This window comes from Podarcis erhardii (genome assembly GCF_964252035.2).
Source record: "Podarcis erhardii genome assembly, chromosome: 2".
NCBI lineage: Eukaryota > Metazoa > Chordata > Lepidosauria > Squamata > Lacertidae > Podarcis > Podarcis erhardii.
Genome location: NC_138498.1, coordinates 46,388,243 through 46,404,983, shown reverse-complemented (window position 1 = coordinate 46,404,983; position 16,741 = coordinate 46,388,243).

Below are 16,741 nucleotides of genomic sequence, written 5' to 3'. Positions count from 1 at the left end.
TGTAATGGTGTCAAATTGCGGAAAACGTCACGGCTTTTGGTGCAGCTGAAGGATTTAAATAGCCTAGAAAATATTCTATATGCAGTGAGTCAAAATGGCTACATATAATTATAGTTCCACTTTCTCATTTATTTGACTATGGCAGTCACACGCTGCCTTTGGCACTCTTGCTAACCCTTGCTAACTTTCTCTTTCCTGCAGTCCTTTGTGGACAGAGGTAAATGTGGTGTCTTGTTAGCCAAACACACAGCTCAACAGGAATGTGCATATTCAGTCCTAAAACCTTCCACAGCATTCGATGACAAGGTAACTACAAATTCAAGTCCATGGAGAGCGGGATTCTGCAGCCCATATAAATTATTCAAATCAAGCACATCTGTATAGATTTGCTTATTTGGCTTAACATTTGTCTTCTGCTTGCCAGAGGGAGAGAAAAGAGCTACACAGGATACTATAAATGCTACTGCGGAGCCTATTTCCACAAAACAGCCTCACGGGCCAAATGAGGGGGCCTGTCGGGCGTAGTTAGGTTTGTGAGCTGGAGGTTTCCAATTGCTAAGCTAGAGTGATAGTGCAATTCTATATAGATACTAAAAAACAAGCATCTTTCAGGTCAATGGGGCTTACTTCCCAGGTAAGTAGGTCCAGGACTGCATCCTAAAAGACATTTTCACTTTTTACAGCTCTGTATATCAGCCCATGGATATTGGCTGCAGTTTCCTAGAAATCTCTTATGTACCCTATTTCTCCTTCGTTATTTCACTCAAACTGTCTCAACTGATTACTGTTTCTGCAAATACAAAACTGAGTTTTTCTCTAATTAGTTAGGCTCTTAACTGCTTAGGGCAAAAACTCTAATTGTTGTTGTTTAGTTGTTTAGTTGTGTCTGACTCTTCATGACCCCATGGACCAGAGCACGCCAGGCACTCCTGTCTTCCACTGCCTCCCGCAGTTTGGTCAAACTCATGCTGGTAGCTTCGAGAACACTATCCAACCATCTCGTCCTCTGTCGTCCCCTTCTCCTTGTGCCCTCCATCTTTCCCAACATCAGGGTCTTTTCCAGGGAGTCTTCTCTTCTCATGAGGTGGCCAAAGTATTGGAGTCTCAGCTTCACGATCTGTCCTTCCAGTGAGCACTCAGGGCTGATTTCCTTAAGAATGGATAGGTTTGATCTTCTTGCAGTCCATGGGACTCTCAAGAGTCTCCTCCAGCACCATAATTCAAAAGCATAAATTCTTCAGCGATCAGCCTTCTTTATGGTCCAGCTCTCACTTCCATACATCACTACTGAGAAAACCACAGCTTTTACTATACGGACCTTTGTTGGCAAGGTGATGTCTCTGCTTTTTAAAATGCTGTCTAGGTTTGTCATTGCTTTTCTCCCAAGAAGCAGGCGTCTTTTAATTTTGTGGCTGCTGTCACCATCTGCAGTGATCATGGAGCCCAAGAAAGTAAAATCTCTCACTGCCTCCATTTCTCCCCCTTCTATTTGCCAGGAGGTGATGGGACCAGTGGCCATGATCTTCGTTTTTTTGATGTTAAGCTTCAGACCATATTTGCGCTCTCCTCTTTAGAAATTAACCAAATGGTTGCTTAAGCTAGGCCTGTGATAAAGAACAGTGCAGCTCTGTGCTCTCCAAAGATCTGTCGTTTCCTGCAAATAGATGCAAAGATTGCTTTTTTTTTTTTTTTTAAGGAAGAATGCCACCACATTCCGAATAGGGAGTCAGACACAGCACAAGTGAAGAGAACAAGGAATGATCAAGGGCAGCAGGATAGGCTGCTATTGAAGGTTTGGGTTAATTGGTATGGGTGGGAAGTCTTTCCATCAGGCTTAAGCACTGAGCGTGTCTAAATAATGCCAAGAAAATTGAGTTAGAGAGAGTGTACACACAACAGTTAGGCACTGTGATGATTGCATTTCTGCTGAGACGGCCACGTCTCTAACGGAAATCATTTTCCTATTTATTCACGTGTGCAAGAAGGAAAGGACATCTGGAATTAAATCTGAAGCTGAGCTCAGGAGCTTGCATTAGGTGCCTCAAAGTCTAATGCAAGAAGACTGGTCTGATCAGGATTTGCTATGCATCTTTTTACTTCTAATTCAACATGACTATTAATCTAAACCAAATGTTTATAGCTTCTCATTGATCAAATAGAAAGTAGAAAAGTGGCAATCCAAACTCATTAGGAGCAATCTTCTTTGTTAAGTTTTGGTAGTGCTCAAGGTAGCAATAATACTATGTGTGGCTTTTAAATAAATCTCTACACTCCAGCCCCATTTCAGAACTGAAGCTGCAATTGCAACTGACGGTCCCTCTGCTTCAGCAAAATCAGTCTGTCCCTGCAGTGGACAGAAATAAAAATGGCTAAGGCTATTCATTTGGGCAGGAAAGCTAACTCTCTTCCTCAGTACACAGGGCATGGATGCAAAGTAGTTATGGAAAAGTGCAAGAGCTTCTCATGGGTGGGGGTGAAAGATGAATTTGTTTTAAATGCATTTATACACAGCATTTGGTGGTTCTCAGGCTACTAAAGTATTGCATGCAAATAGACTTCGGCAACATGGTGATTGCAGGGTAAATGTCCTGGGAGTGCCTTTCTGCTAGGACAGATAGCTCTAACAAAGCATGGCATTCTATTCAGTGTAGAGGCCTTGTCAAGGTCATCCACATGTAAACTTTTGTTGAATCTGGACAACTAAGCAAAATGCCTGTCCCCCGCTTTGCATGGTCTGCATTCAGCTTTCTTTCCGGGGCAATTGCCTATACAGTGGTACCTCAGGTTAAATACTTAACTCGTTCCAGAGGTTCGTACTTAACCTGAAACTGTTCTTAACCTTAGCCTCCTACTGCTGCCGCGCCGCCGGAGCATGATTTCTGTTCTCATCCTGAAGCAAAGTTCTTAACTTGAAGCACTATTTCTGGGTTAGTGGAGTCTGTAACCTGAAGCGTATGTAACCCGAGGTACCACTGTATGTTCTGATTCACAGCAGTATAATAGTGCCTGTTCACATTTTGTAGCCTGTGGGCTCTTATTTAAACTTGTCCAAACACTTTGTTGTTGTCTGCCCAGCCTGCATAGTTTCTGTCATATATGCACTCTCCAGCTTTGCCCCTGCCATTTCTGTCTAGCTGCAATTGAGTCTTGGCTTTCTGGAAGGTAAGATCAGGTTCTACCAGAAGGTTCCCCTTGATTTGAAACATTACTGTCTTCTCTAGCAACTGATCTCAAATCATTTCCCAAAATTGTAAATTAAATCTGTTTTTCTTTAAAACAGAAAAGTACTAGTCTGCGATTTCTCCTTGCTTCTGTCCCCGCAGGCAAAATTTATAGTGTTCTGCCACAATATTAACTCTAGGCACAAAACAGTTCCTTACAGCAGTCAAAGCTGCCTCATATTTATTATCCACCACAAGATAATTATAGAAAATTCTCTGAGCTTCTGCTTCCAATCAATTCATGAGTAATGCACACTGCCCAGAGCATCCTTCTCATGAATAGCCAAAACACAGGTATCAAACTTTCTAACCCAAGAAGTAAACAGAATTACAGGCTCATCTGGGTTTTGGAAGAAAGGTGGAGGTTCTTTTTTCAAGGCACTAAGAACTGAAATTATAATTACCTCAGGTAGTCTACAACCGCTCCAACTCTGCCCTCCACAACTCCCAGCATGCATTTCACCTACTAGTAGAGTATCTAATGGTGCACATCTATAATTTACACCATGAGCACAAGAACTCATGAGATCAGTCAGCAAAAGCTCCGGAAGGTGCTGCCTTGCTCGCAAGCACAGTTTTATGTTTTAACTAGGGCTGTGTGAGGCCCCTGATCTGATTTGAAGGATTACATGGTGATCTGGATCCAAATCTGATTTAATATACAGTGGTACCTCGGGTTACATATGCTTCAGGTTACATACACTTCAGGTTACAGACTCCGCTAACCCAGAAATAGTACCTTGGGTTAAGAACTTCGCTTCAGGATGAGAACAGAAATTGTGCTCCGGCGGCGCAACAGCAGCGGGAGGCCCCATTAGCTAAAGTGGTGCTTCAGGTTAAGAACAGTTTCAGGTTAAGAACAGACCTCTGGAACGAATTAAGTACTTAACCCGAGGTACCACTGTACTGAATTCATAAGATTTAGTCACGCACACACACATGCACAATACTAATAAAGACAGACACAGAAAACAGAACAGATGTAAATAAAATGGAAATATAGCATTATACACTAAGGCCACAATAAGGGCAGGAGGTAGTGAGTGATGCTGCCACAGTAACCACAACTAAGACACAGACAACAACAACAACAAAAACAACAACAACAACAACAACAACAACAACAACAACAAAATTAATATAAGAATGGAACTGAGACTTACTGGTAAAATATAGGAAACAAAAATGTATAAGGCTTGGTTGGGTAGTGTGAAGGGAACAAATCACAAAGTGAGCAAATGCCACCAAACTCTTTCTATTAGACAGAACTTAGAAAAGAGTGAAGACAGTGCAAGTTTCCTGCATTTTAAGACCACTCTCCCTACAAACACTGTGATTAGAGAGTATTGGGTGAGATTCCATTCCTGGATTAGAAACTAGAGCACTCAGTGGGCAAATGCCAGCTGCTTTCCTCCTCCTTTCCCCACCCTGTTGCTCTCTTTATGTGGTGGTGTAACTAATAATTGCAACACTTTGGAGGCAGTCTGTCTGGCTTTATAGCATGGGTAGTCAAACTAAGGCCCGGGGCCCGAATCCAGCCCAATGGCCTTCTGAATCTGGCCCGCGGATGTGGGGCCTGCCTGGTGTTTTTACATGAGTAGAATGTGTGCTTTATTTAAAATGCACCTCTGGGTTATTTGTGGGCACAGGAATTCGTTCATCCCCCCCAAAAAAAAATAGTCCGGCCCCCCACAAGGTCTGAGGGACAGTGGACCGGCCCCCTGCCGAAAAAGTTTGCTGACCCCTGCTTTATAGAGACTGGTTTTTAGTTGCTGCAAATTGATTCAGGTGCCCCCAACCCACTCTGTAGTTATTTGTAGTTGCCTCAGCTTAATCAAGAACTGCCACAAATTGGCTTGCTCTGGTTCGGAATTTTGAGAAATTGGTAGCAAAGTCCTAGTTTTAACTGTATTACAAGAAATAATTTATAGTTTGTAGCCAAACAGGAATTGCATTGCCATGCTCCCCTGTGGAAAGCTGAGGAGGATGTTCCATTCCCCTCATGTAAAAAAAACTTGGTGCTGCACACCAATATCTGATATTCATAAATTTCCCCCCTTTGTTGAAGAGGAAGAATTGTATGAAAAGTATACCAGTGCAATTAAATGGCACTCATGCACCGCTCTTCCATCTGACAAAAAGGAGCACTATCAGAGGTAATGCATGAACAGGGTCCAAGTAAAAGTCTGGTGCATGATTGGCTACCCATTTTTCTAACACACCAGGAATGGATATTACTCCATTACCTCTAGAGAAGCTTTGCACTCATTCATGCAATGGGCTGTAGAATGACAGCAGAGAGGCTATTAATGTGCACATCTAAAGTAACACACTTCTTGGTCTTAGTGAAGCACAGGATTTTTTCTTCCTCTTGGCTGTTCTCTGACTCTTCCCCCACCCCCGTGCCTTTGAGGTTTTGTGCCATTATTCCATGCAATGGGAGCAAGAGATACAAATCTGCGGAGACCCTGTAGTGTAGCCTTTATGCAGGTTTGTAGCTACAGGTGCAGTAACAGTTAGATGAGGCCAGTTGTTACATGCAACAATGGGTTTCACATTACAGTTGTACCTCGGGTTACATACTCTTCAGGTTACAGACTTCGCTAACCCAGAAATAGTGCTTCAGGTTAAGAACTTTGCTTCAGGATGAGAACAGAAATTGTGCTCCGGCGGCACGGCAGCAGCAGGAGGCCCCATTAGCTAAAGTGGTGCTTCAGGTTAAGAACAGTTTCAGGTTAAGAACAGACCTCCGGAATGAATTAAGTACTTAACCTGAGGTACCACTGTATCTTCTTCCTAAATGATGCTGATGGTTATCATTTTCTGACCATTATCTGTACACAAAGGCTGAAATCTAAGCAACCTTTCAGAAGTAAGAAAGTATTGTTTTCTGTTCTGACCTTTATTTGTTGCATGCAGCACGGTTTCCATTCTGCTGCAGTTCATATTCCACCCCAAACTATCACTGCTGCAGTGAAAAAATTACATAATTTACCTAACCTACATAAATTGCTGCCATCACAGTATGGCACTCCATTCATTTCAATGTAAAGGAAGCACTATGCAGCAGTGGTCTTGTTTGGAAACTGAAAGCAACAACAACTGTAAATATAATTCCTATTTGCTGGATTGATTTCTGTTCAAGACAAGGTATGAATAAACAATTTCTACTTGTGCTTCAGTTCTCATTGGAATTCTGTGATACCTCTACTCTTAGTAGTCAGCAGTAAGCCTCATTGAACTTGATGGGAATTTGATGAGTAAACATGCTTAAGATTGTACAATGAGGCACTTACTTAGCCCAGCAAATATTAATAACATTAAAGAAAGAAATCTGGGAAGCACAGATATATACCGGTAATTAACAATAAAAATTAATAATGCAGAAACTAGAGGCACATAAGGGTTTAATTGTTATGAATGGATTTACTGTGGACTGACTAATTTGAATATTTGAAGGGGCTATATCAGTGGCTTCATTCTATTGGAGTGTGGCTAGGCATTAAGAACACACACACTAGGATCAGCTTCTTAGGTGGCAAGAGTCATGGAGAATTATGTTGTGGGGATTGTTCAATATTTATCAGGATCACAGGCCAAAAGGGACATGTGATACCAGTCTCAGAAGGCTTATGATTTGACAGCGGGCAGCATATGGTTTACATCATTGCTGTTCAATTAAATTATGCAGCAGGCCAACCTGTCATGCTGCCCTGGAGGCTGCCATCTGCCCTGTTTCACTCACTGAGGTTCCAGTGAGTCTGAAGGAGCCTACTGGCAGCATAAAATGCCTAGAGATCAGCATGCAGTGCATAGACCACTGAACCCCAGAAAGTAGTTCATGGGCCGCAACCAGCACTGCTGGAGGGGAACTAGTTATCCCCCTTGTACCTCTTTGGAGCGCAACACAAAGGCTTCATTTCATGCCAGGAAGTATGGTGCTGGAAAGTCATGGCCACTCCCAGAACATGGTAGGTGGACATTGTTGGAAATGGAGGAGGAAAGCCAAGAGACATTCTCTTAATTAATCAATGTTTTTTGTATGTATAGCAAATCACACTCAAATGAATCTGCCCGTCTCTAAATTTTCTGGAGCCATAAGAACCTAAGAATAACCTGCTGGTTCAGGCTGGTGGCCCATCTAGTCTAACAGTGGACAACCAGATGCTTGTGTGAAATCAGCAAGCAGGATTTGAGCACAAGAGAACATTATCCTCCCATGGTTTCCAGCAACTATTATTGGGAAGCATTGCTGCCTTCAACCAAGGAGTTAAGAGCATAGCCATTATGGCTAGTAACAACTGATAGCCCTCTCCTCTATGAGTTTTTCTAATCCTCTTTTAAAAGTGCCCAAGTTGGTGACCATTACTGCCTCCTGGGGGAACAAGTTCCATAGCCTGACTATGCACTGTATGAAGAAGTATTTTATTTTATCTGTCCCAAATCTTCTGACCAGGGATGTTATCATTAAACGTTTGCTTAGGAGGGTAGTGGTGCATCAGCTACAGACACTCTTGGATGAAATCCATTATCTTGACCCTTACTAGATTTGGGCCTGACTTTGGGACTGAATCAGTCTTATCCTGATGGATAATATCAGACGAGAGAAAGGGGGAGGAGGAGAAGAAGAAGAAGAAGAAGAGAAGAGTTTGGATTTGATATCCCGCTTTATCCTGAAGGAGTCTCAAAGCAGCTGACATTCTCCTTTCCCTTCCTCCCCCACAACAAACTGTGAGGTGAGTGGGGCTGAGAGACTTCAGAGAAGTGCAACTAGCCCAAGGTCACCCAGCAGCTGCATGTGGAGGAGCGGAGATGGGAACCCGGTTCCCCAGATTACGAGTCTATCGCTCCTCACCACTACACCACACTGGGAGGGTGATCCTGTTACTCTTCCTTGATCTCTCAATGGGTTTTGATACCATCAGCCATGAGGTCACCTGGGGTTCCTCTGGGAGAAAGGCAATGATAGAAAATCTAATAATAAATAAATAATCTTCTGGATCAACTTTGTGCCTGGAGGCACTGTTCTTCAATGGTTCAACTTTTACCTGTAGTGCTGGTTCCAGAATGTAGCACAGGGGGACTATGTCTTGAGCTCCTGGTAATTATGCTATAGAGGGCATTATTTTGTCCCCAGTGCTATTTAACATCTGTATGAAGCTGTTGTGAGTATATGTTATATTTATGTTTGGTTTTCTGTACACTATACACATGAGCAGTATATAAATGTTCTAAAATAAAGTTTAGGCAATAGCATCTCTAAGAGCTAGGGCACTGGAGTTATTCAAGTGCCCATTCAATTTATAATTATATGTATTTCAGGCTGATACTTTTTAATGTGAATGCCAAACAGGACACATCTTTAATTAGGATTTGAAGATAGGATGTTACACACCATCATATCTATATATCTAAACATATATAGATGAACTGGAAAATGAAGATAAATGGTGTCACCTTTAACAAATACATTCCAGTGAACAAGGAATAGCAAATGATTTATATAATCATGCATTTGCAAAATAATAGTGTTTTAGGCTAATTTTGAATCTCTGAAAATGAGAGCAACAAAATTAAAACTGTACAGTAATCTGACATTATATGCATACATTCTTGTGGAATTTACTTTGCCAAGCAATCTAAGAAATGTTTGAAATAATTTTTTTTATAAACTTGGTGTACATTTGGAGTATAAATATCAAGTTTCTGGTGGGCACAGGCATGAATTAAACTAATCAGTCACTTTTTCCCCTGATGGTTTCAACCTCATTGTTTAATTACTTCAATTCTCCCCAACCTCAGACACCTGCAGTCCAAAGTGAGAGGGAAGAGAAGACCAAAGCAATGTATTTTATAGCAGCAAATGGAAGGCCATATTGTGCCCATGTGAATGCACAAACATTCAGGAAATGTAAATATTTTTAAAATAAATACTAGGCAAACAGTTGAGAGAAAGAAGGCTTAAGAGAGTTTTAAATTAAACCAGAGCTGAATGTGTTGAAATACACAGGCAAATCTCAGCAAAAACACATTTCCTGTCTAGACCATAAGCCAGAATTTCCCAGCCTAGTGACCTCCAGATACTTTGGACTCTAACTCCCTTCGGTCCCAGCCAACATGATCAATGGTCAGGGATGCTGGGAGTTCAAAAGATCTGGAGGGCATACAGGTTAAGGAAGGCTGCCTTAGAGGTTTATTGGAGGGAAGGTAAGCATCAGATCAGCTAAAAGGCAAGAGGTTATCTAAGTTTGCTCTAAAAAAAACAAACACACACTTTGAAAGGTTTAAGCTGATTTAGTGTTGTTGACTTCTAGTGGGACTAAATCCACTTAATTTAATCTAAGGGTCAGTTTCCCGTGGTTTACAAATATTCATTTGTTTCTGTCTACCCTGATGTAGCTCTAGGGATTGTGATTACTCTCAACACTTTAACATGTAATTATACATTATAGAGTTGTTCAAGGTTGTGACAGTTTGTGGCCACCACCTCTGTTTCCATCACCCCCCCCCCCCCAAGAATGTATCCGAAGAAGTGTGCATGCACACGAAAGCTCATACCGATAACAAACTTAGTTGGTCTCTAAGGCGCTACTGGAAGGAATTTTTTTATTTTGTTTCGACTACAGCAGACCAACACGGCTACCTACTTGTAACTACACACACACAGGTCATCCTCACAAGTCTCATGCCTAAAACATGTAAAACACACATTCCGCCTGAAAGATCTGGGCATATGCATGCTCCTACATTTCCAAAAAGAGAATTGATGGGACAGTGTCCTTTGCCTATCAGTATGGCTTTAATAGGTTTATGTCTCCCTCCTAATATAACAAGAGCCTGCCACTTACACCCTCACTCATCTTTTCACAGCTGTTTTCTTCCCCCTTTCTAGCATATGAGAGTGGTGATTTATTTCCAGGCCAACAATTCTCCCTAAGAATGGTCCTTCAAGTCCAGCACCCTGGACTTCAGGGCTTTCAAATTTCAGAAGCTCCCTTTAGCCAAAATCACATGCAACGGTGGCAAAGAAAAACAAAATTATTTTGTTGCCATCACCATCAAAGAGTAACCTGACACATGAGCTCTGTGTGTGTTCAGTTTGATTCATTTAAAGTTTTCTACCACATGTGCTTCTCATAAAGCTGCCAAGCCCTTGAGTGACACGCTCTCTCTTTTCTTAGTTCTCTATTTTTCTTCATCTAGCCAAACTGTTTTTTCTGCTCACATGATCTACACATCATACATTTAAAGGTGCTCCAACTTCAGCTCTGTTAGGCTTTCCTAACAACTCTCAGACCCTTAATGAACTACAGTTCCCATGATTATTATTATTTTTTTGGGGGGGGGGGAGCCATGACGGTTTAAAGTGGGATAAGAGTGCTTTTCAACATAGAGTGTGGATGTGACCCAGTTTTCCATCTTTTGAACAACATTTTGTGACATTTTGCCTGGTCTAATAAGTAAGGTGGATTTGCTTGCTTTTAAAGAGACTCCCAGTGTTGTTTGACCTGAGTTGGCAGTTTTGACTGGTTTTTAATGTGGGACTCAGAGAAAATATGAATTTTCATAGGTACAAATTGTGACGTTAACATATGAGAGTGCTGGAGGTGAAATAATTAAACCAGTTACCCAATCAGAACCCAGGGGGTGGATTCAGAGGGACTATAAAACCAGCTCTGGGAGGGGCAAAAGGGAAGTTTGTTGGGAGTTGGGTGGTTGGTTGGAGTGGGAGTGAATTGGGATAGAATCTGTGGGTAGGTTGAGTTAGTGTAGCGAAATAAGCTGAGTCAGGAACAGTTAGGAGCTAGGAAGACAAGGAAATATCTGAGTGGTGATTTAGTGAGGTCTTCCCCATGATTGTAATTGATCGATACCGTTTATGAAACCACACATAAACAGCAGTTTATGTTCCAATTTAACCCTGACTGGACTCAGTATTTTACCAGGTAGGGCCTGGGTGGTGGCAGCGAGAAGTAAAGTGGTGGCACAGGGATCAATAGACAGTGAAACATCCAGGGACCCTGTGTGATCGCCACACAAATAGCTAAGGGGCCACCACAGAGAAGGACCTTGTGGCTACCTAGCTTACTAGTCTAGGAGTAAGCATAGCAGAAAAGCCTTCCAAGCAGAAGTTAAAGTCCAGGCAGAATGGTTGGGGGGCAGGAAGCAGGCAGTCCTATATATGCATACAAACACTGTGGGGTGATGCTGAGGCTTGCTCTGTTGGTGTGCTATGTGGAATAGAGACTGGGCTATGCCAGTCTAGTGCATTGATTTCGATTACAGGGCTTGTCTTCTATATCCAATGTCTCATAACACTTCTAGTTGAGTCTTTCCTAGACCCCTCCCCTCAGTTTCTGAATTTGTTCAACCGCAATTGGAAATAGCAAATGTACAAATACTTTTCAGTAATAGTTCTACTGTTCATTAAGCCTGTTTCAGGCTTGTAAATGTTATTTGCTGAAACGATTAACATTTTCAGAAAATAAAAGTAAGTATAAATGAAACATAAACTTAATCGCGCATAATGCTTTTATTATAGACTAAACATTAAACCTAGTCATTGTTTGCACAGTAGAAAGCACACTCTTGAGACAAAGAAATTTTATTTCATTTTATTCCCCCCCCTTTTTTTTACTATTGATGGATGATTTCATGTCCATTATTAAAAACAAAGATTGTTTAAAGTAGGGCCTTGATACACGCCAATCAAGCTAGGACTCTGTAGCTGACAGTTTAATCAGGCACTTACTTTGCACTTCACAATTTAAATGTTGTGAATAATTAATTTTAATTACTCAAGTGTCACTTAATCAGAATTCTCTTATGTGGTGATAATCATCCTAGTCATTCCTTTTTCTCACACATACTTAAGTGATATTACACATGCATATAATCTCCAATGCTGAATACTCTCACTCTTTCAGCTAACTTTCTTGTTAACCTTTCGTCGCCAAATGAAATGACAAATAATTTTAAACCACCATCAATGCTTTAGCTTGCAGAGTATTGTGATACATACACTCATCAGCTTTTAAAAATATCTGACAGTGCAATCCTCTGCATGTCCCCCCCCCAATGATATTTATTAAGTTTCAAACAAATACAACACATGCTGTAAAACCAATGAGACAAAAATAAAAGGAAAAGAAAAAAGAAATAAAACAAATATAACAAATAATAACCAAAAATATAACCACAAACACATAAACAGTAAAAGTTAATTAATTAATTAATTAAACTTCCAACTTCATAAACATATTACTTGACTTCCTCTAATCTCTTCCATCTGACTTTCCTTGTAACTGAATGTAGCAGTTTTCCAATATCATTATTCAAAAATCCTCTGCATGTTTACTCAGAAGTAGGTCCCATTGCTTCTGGATAGCTAGGAGACTGCTGTGACTGCCTTCGCTCAGTGTCAGCTAATGGGTCAGCAATGTGTCTTCCTGGAGATTTATGACCTACAGGAAAATGGCAGGAACAGGGTGAGAAGCAGTCCTTGGACCAATCAGGGAGGTAAGGTTGCTCACTGGTTTAGACCAAAGTGACAACTGTTCAAACATCAAAGGTTGGGGTTGAATCCTGCCCACCAATTGGAAGGGCAGGATTCAGAACATTTGGACAACGTCATGGAACCGTGGTGGCTAATGTTGTTTCTGTGATGTCCTGGTTAAAATGGGACACATCAAGGGTATGCCATCATCTTCCTCTGCTCCTCTGTGGTGGAAAAACAAGCTCAGCTCAATCTCTGATTAAATCCCAACTCCCAAGAATCTAGGAGGGGGGGAATCTGGCACACAGGAATCCGGGAGATCCCTGTTCTCCCATAATGTACAATATTATTTGGATTCCAACGGTGTTTAATTAGGATATTGAAGTTTTAATTTCTATGCTCTTGTGTCTCTTAATCTTTGCATAATGTTAGTTATAACATTGTAAATTGTTTAATGATTCCATTATTATAGTGTATTGTAAATTGCCTTGGGGGGCCATGTTTGGGCTGAAAAGCAGTCTAGAAATGTTCGAATAAATAGATGGTGCTTACATCCAGGTAAGGATTAATTTATTTGCTCACAATTACACCAATTGTCAAGAGTAGGTGAAAAAAAATATGTTTGCAATTAAAATCTGAATAATAGCTATGACGCAAATGAGCCTGATAATTCAGACTTCTTGGATCTTTGCAAGAGTGTTGCCCTGTATCAAAAGTTCCTTTGATTGCTGCTTTCCTGTTAAAAGCAAAGTATCAGGTTTTAGGGAACCCCAAGGTTTATAAGAAGAACAAACAAATTAAAGTGGGGGAGCTCAGAGGCCAGTGAGGACCTGTGCATGTTCCCTGCAAGGGACTAAGCGTGTTGCAGTGGGTGGCTAGAGGATCCCAATTTTTAGTTGTGCTATACATAGCATTCTTTTGTAGCACTTTCAGCATCATTGCTGGTGCCACAGGAAGGATAAAGATGAGTGAGCAAATCCCACTTTCACTTTGGAGGTAGGCAGATATTATGGGCTGGGGGCAAGCAGGTTCCTCTCTCAATCAGCAACATTTGTAAGTGGGACTGCGTATAAAGGTGTGCATCATAATGAAACCCACAATATCCTTTGGGGAAATGAAATGTCCCCGATCTATGATGCATACTTGCTACCATCTCTGGAGCAAGCAGCCTGGCGGGAGCGATGTGGGCAGAGGAAAGGAAAGGAGGAGTTTGTAGGCTTGTGAGGGGGTGGCTCAGCCTTGGAGCTCATGTGGTGGAGAGTGGGGGAGGGATTGAATAACATTTTACCCTTTATGGATTGATCTACTTTGAGTAAAACTTAAGTGAATACCACCCATGTTGTGTGTGTGTTTTTGTTTTGCTTTTTTGCTTTTGTTTTTAATATATATTGTATGCTGCAGTTACCCACATAGAGCTTCCTTTTGGAGAGAGAAAAACGGTACAAATAAATCAAATAAATGACTGAATAAAGTAGACATACTGCTCATAGCTTTCAGATGATAAACAGAAGTTGCTAAAGTATTGGCTTTACTGCCATTAAGAAAGTGCCTGGGATTTTCAAACCAAGATTTTCTCAGTCTGTAACATATTTCACTTTAGCTGCCCCCCAAAATAGAGTACCATAAATGATTCCCCCCCCCCAAAGTGCTAATTGATTGTGGTTGTATTAGATTAACTTTCAATAACTAGTATTTTCATTTAAATTTGAAGGTTTTCTATTCTATCACTCATAGTCCCAAGAAAATTAAATTGGGTATCTATTTATTTAACTGCGTAGGTGGGTGGGTGCATGTGTGTGTAGGAAGGACTTTTATTCTTTACCATTTGGAGATTTTGGAGAAATCCTGGGCATTCCTAGTGTCCATGAATAAAGTTTTCCATTTCTAAAAAAATAAATAAAAGCCTTTCTGACATTTTATTTATAGTCAACGCACATCTGCAGTTCTTCTTACTTAATCAGTAATCAACACCGCTCTCTAGATGACACTGCACCATTCAGCCACACTAACTGCAGCATGAAGCTGATTTACATTCAAGTCTGCAGCACCCAAAGCAACTTACATTTCTCATTTCTGATCATGAGTTTCATTTCCCATTAACTGTGTCACAATGTGCCATTCTGCTGATTTCCCATTTAAGTGTAATATATGGCAATAGAGAGTTTCTAATGCTCCCCCCACTTATTCTAGACATTTCCCCATGTGCTTTGTATAGTTCTTTCAACTATTTGTAATATGCTTATTTTCTTTAAAATAATTGGATGTGCATTAGGACGAAAGTGACTACTGTATAGGCTTTGAGCTTTTCATTTTTGCTATGAAGAGAGTTAATGGATTTTATGACATTATGGAAACTGCTAGTTTGGGGGGTATAGAAATCATTATGTGGTCAATGAGGAGACTGATGACTTTATCTAACTTGCAGAATGCCATCCTATTGACTTAGTGTATAGTTTTTCCATTGCATGATTCTAGCTGCCTTTTCGTATAATGCTACAGAACATTCTATTTTCATAATAGCCATGAAAATACATGCTGTTGCATAACACATGCCAGGAACAAACCGAGCTAAGTCTCACCTCCAGATTTCTGTGCAAGTTCTAACTTAACAACTAAGCATACATATTTAGTATTCTTACACTGGTTATTTTTAGATTTATATGTTTTTATATATATTAAAAAAGCTTTTATTTTTGGCATTTTGTCGAATGAATAGTTTCCTGGCTGCTCTGTGCTGTGACTGATCCAACAGAAATCCAACATATCCAGGTAGGAACTGGCACAGTCCCAAGATATGCTCTGGGATCACAGGATTAAGCCACTTTTGCTGAAGCTAAGGAGGCCTGGGTCTGTATGGGAGCCAAACCTCATGTACAATGCCTTGAATTCCCTGATGAAAGAAAAATGTGCTAAATGCAGGACTTTTTTTTTTTTAGCCAGAGCTTGCCGGAACTCAGTTCTGGCACCTCACAGATGGACACCGTTGCCATTCTAAGAGAACAAGGGAGGCGGTCGTGGTGGGTTCTGGCACCTCTTTTTATAGAAAAATAGCACTGACTAAAAATAGACATAAATCCAGGTAGTTTGGTCCATGCCTCAATGGAACAAATATATGAGGCTGAGTTATGTCACAAGTTTCACTTGTGCAACAGGACTTCACTGCCTTTTCCTCCCCCTTCACACCTCTTCTGCCCCCAATCTGCTCTGAAGGGATGGGAGATATGAAGGGTTGTAGGGGTGTGCAGAGGAGGAAACCGAGGGGGTGATCTACTGCATGCACTTCCTTCTGCAAGAGGAGTGCCGTCACTGGCTACAACCCATGGAGGGTAGGCAATGCTGACAATGGAATTGACTCACCAGGCTGGAACCAGTGAGACACAAAGTGAGGAAGAATACAGAGACCTTCCCACCCACCCAGAGGAACTGGCTGGCTAAGGAACTGTAGGAAATGCAAGGAGGGACTCAGTGCTGATGGGATGGCCCAGCCACCACATAATTTAGCTGGAGGTGGACTTTTGCTTCCTTTAAGTTTGCTTTGTGAACTGGAAGGGCAGGAAGCTGCTTCTGGTGTGCTCCCAAGATGCATGCCAGCAGAGGGGAGGATAGACAAAGGATATACAAGGCCTTGCCCACCTGCCGCCACCTCCTCCTCCTCCCTCTGCACAGTCATGGTAGATAGACCAAGTGTGAGATTAGCTGGGCACCATTGTTGGGGGCCAAGGAGGAATTTTTTGTCCTATGTCGTTGACTGACCAATTTTTACCTACTGTCATGTATGTCAGGAGCAGTTGGTGGTGGGAGTCTGATAACTAGGTTGATTGTTTTGATAGGTTTTGGTCACTTGGCAGGTGTGCATAAGAAAGGGAGTATATAAAAATGGTGAATACCCTGAGTCACTTTTCAGATGGATAGTGATTTCAGTGATCTGCACACTAGGCTATGAAACCATTTTGAGGCACTTAGAGTTGTAGGGCTCCAATAAGAGTCAGGAAAACCTACCTCCCCACCCAAAGGAGTGTGCCAG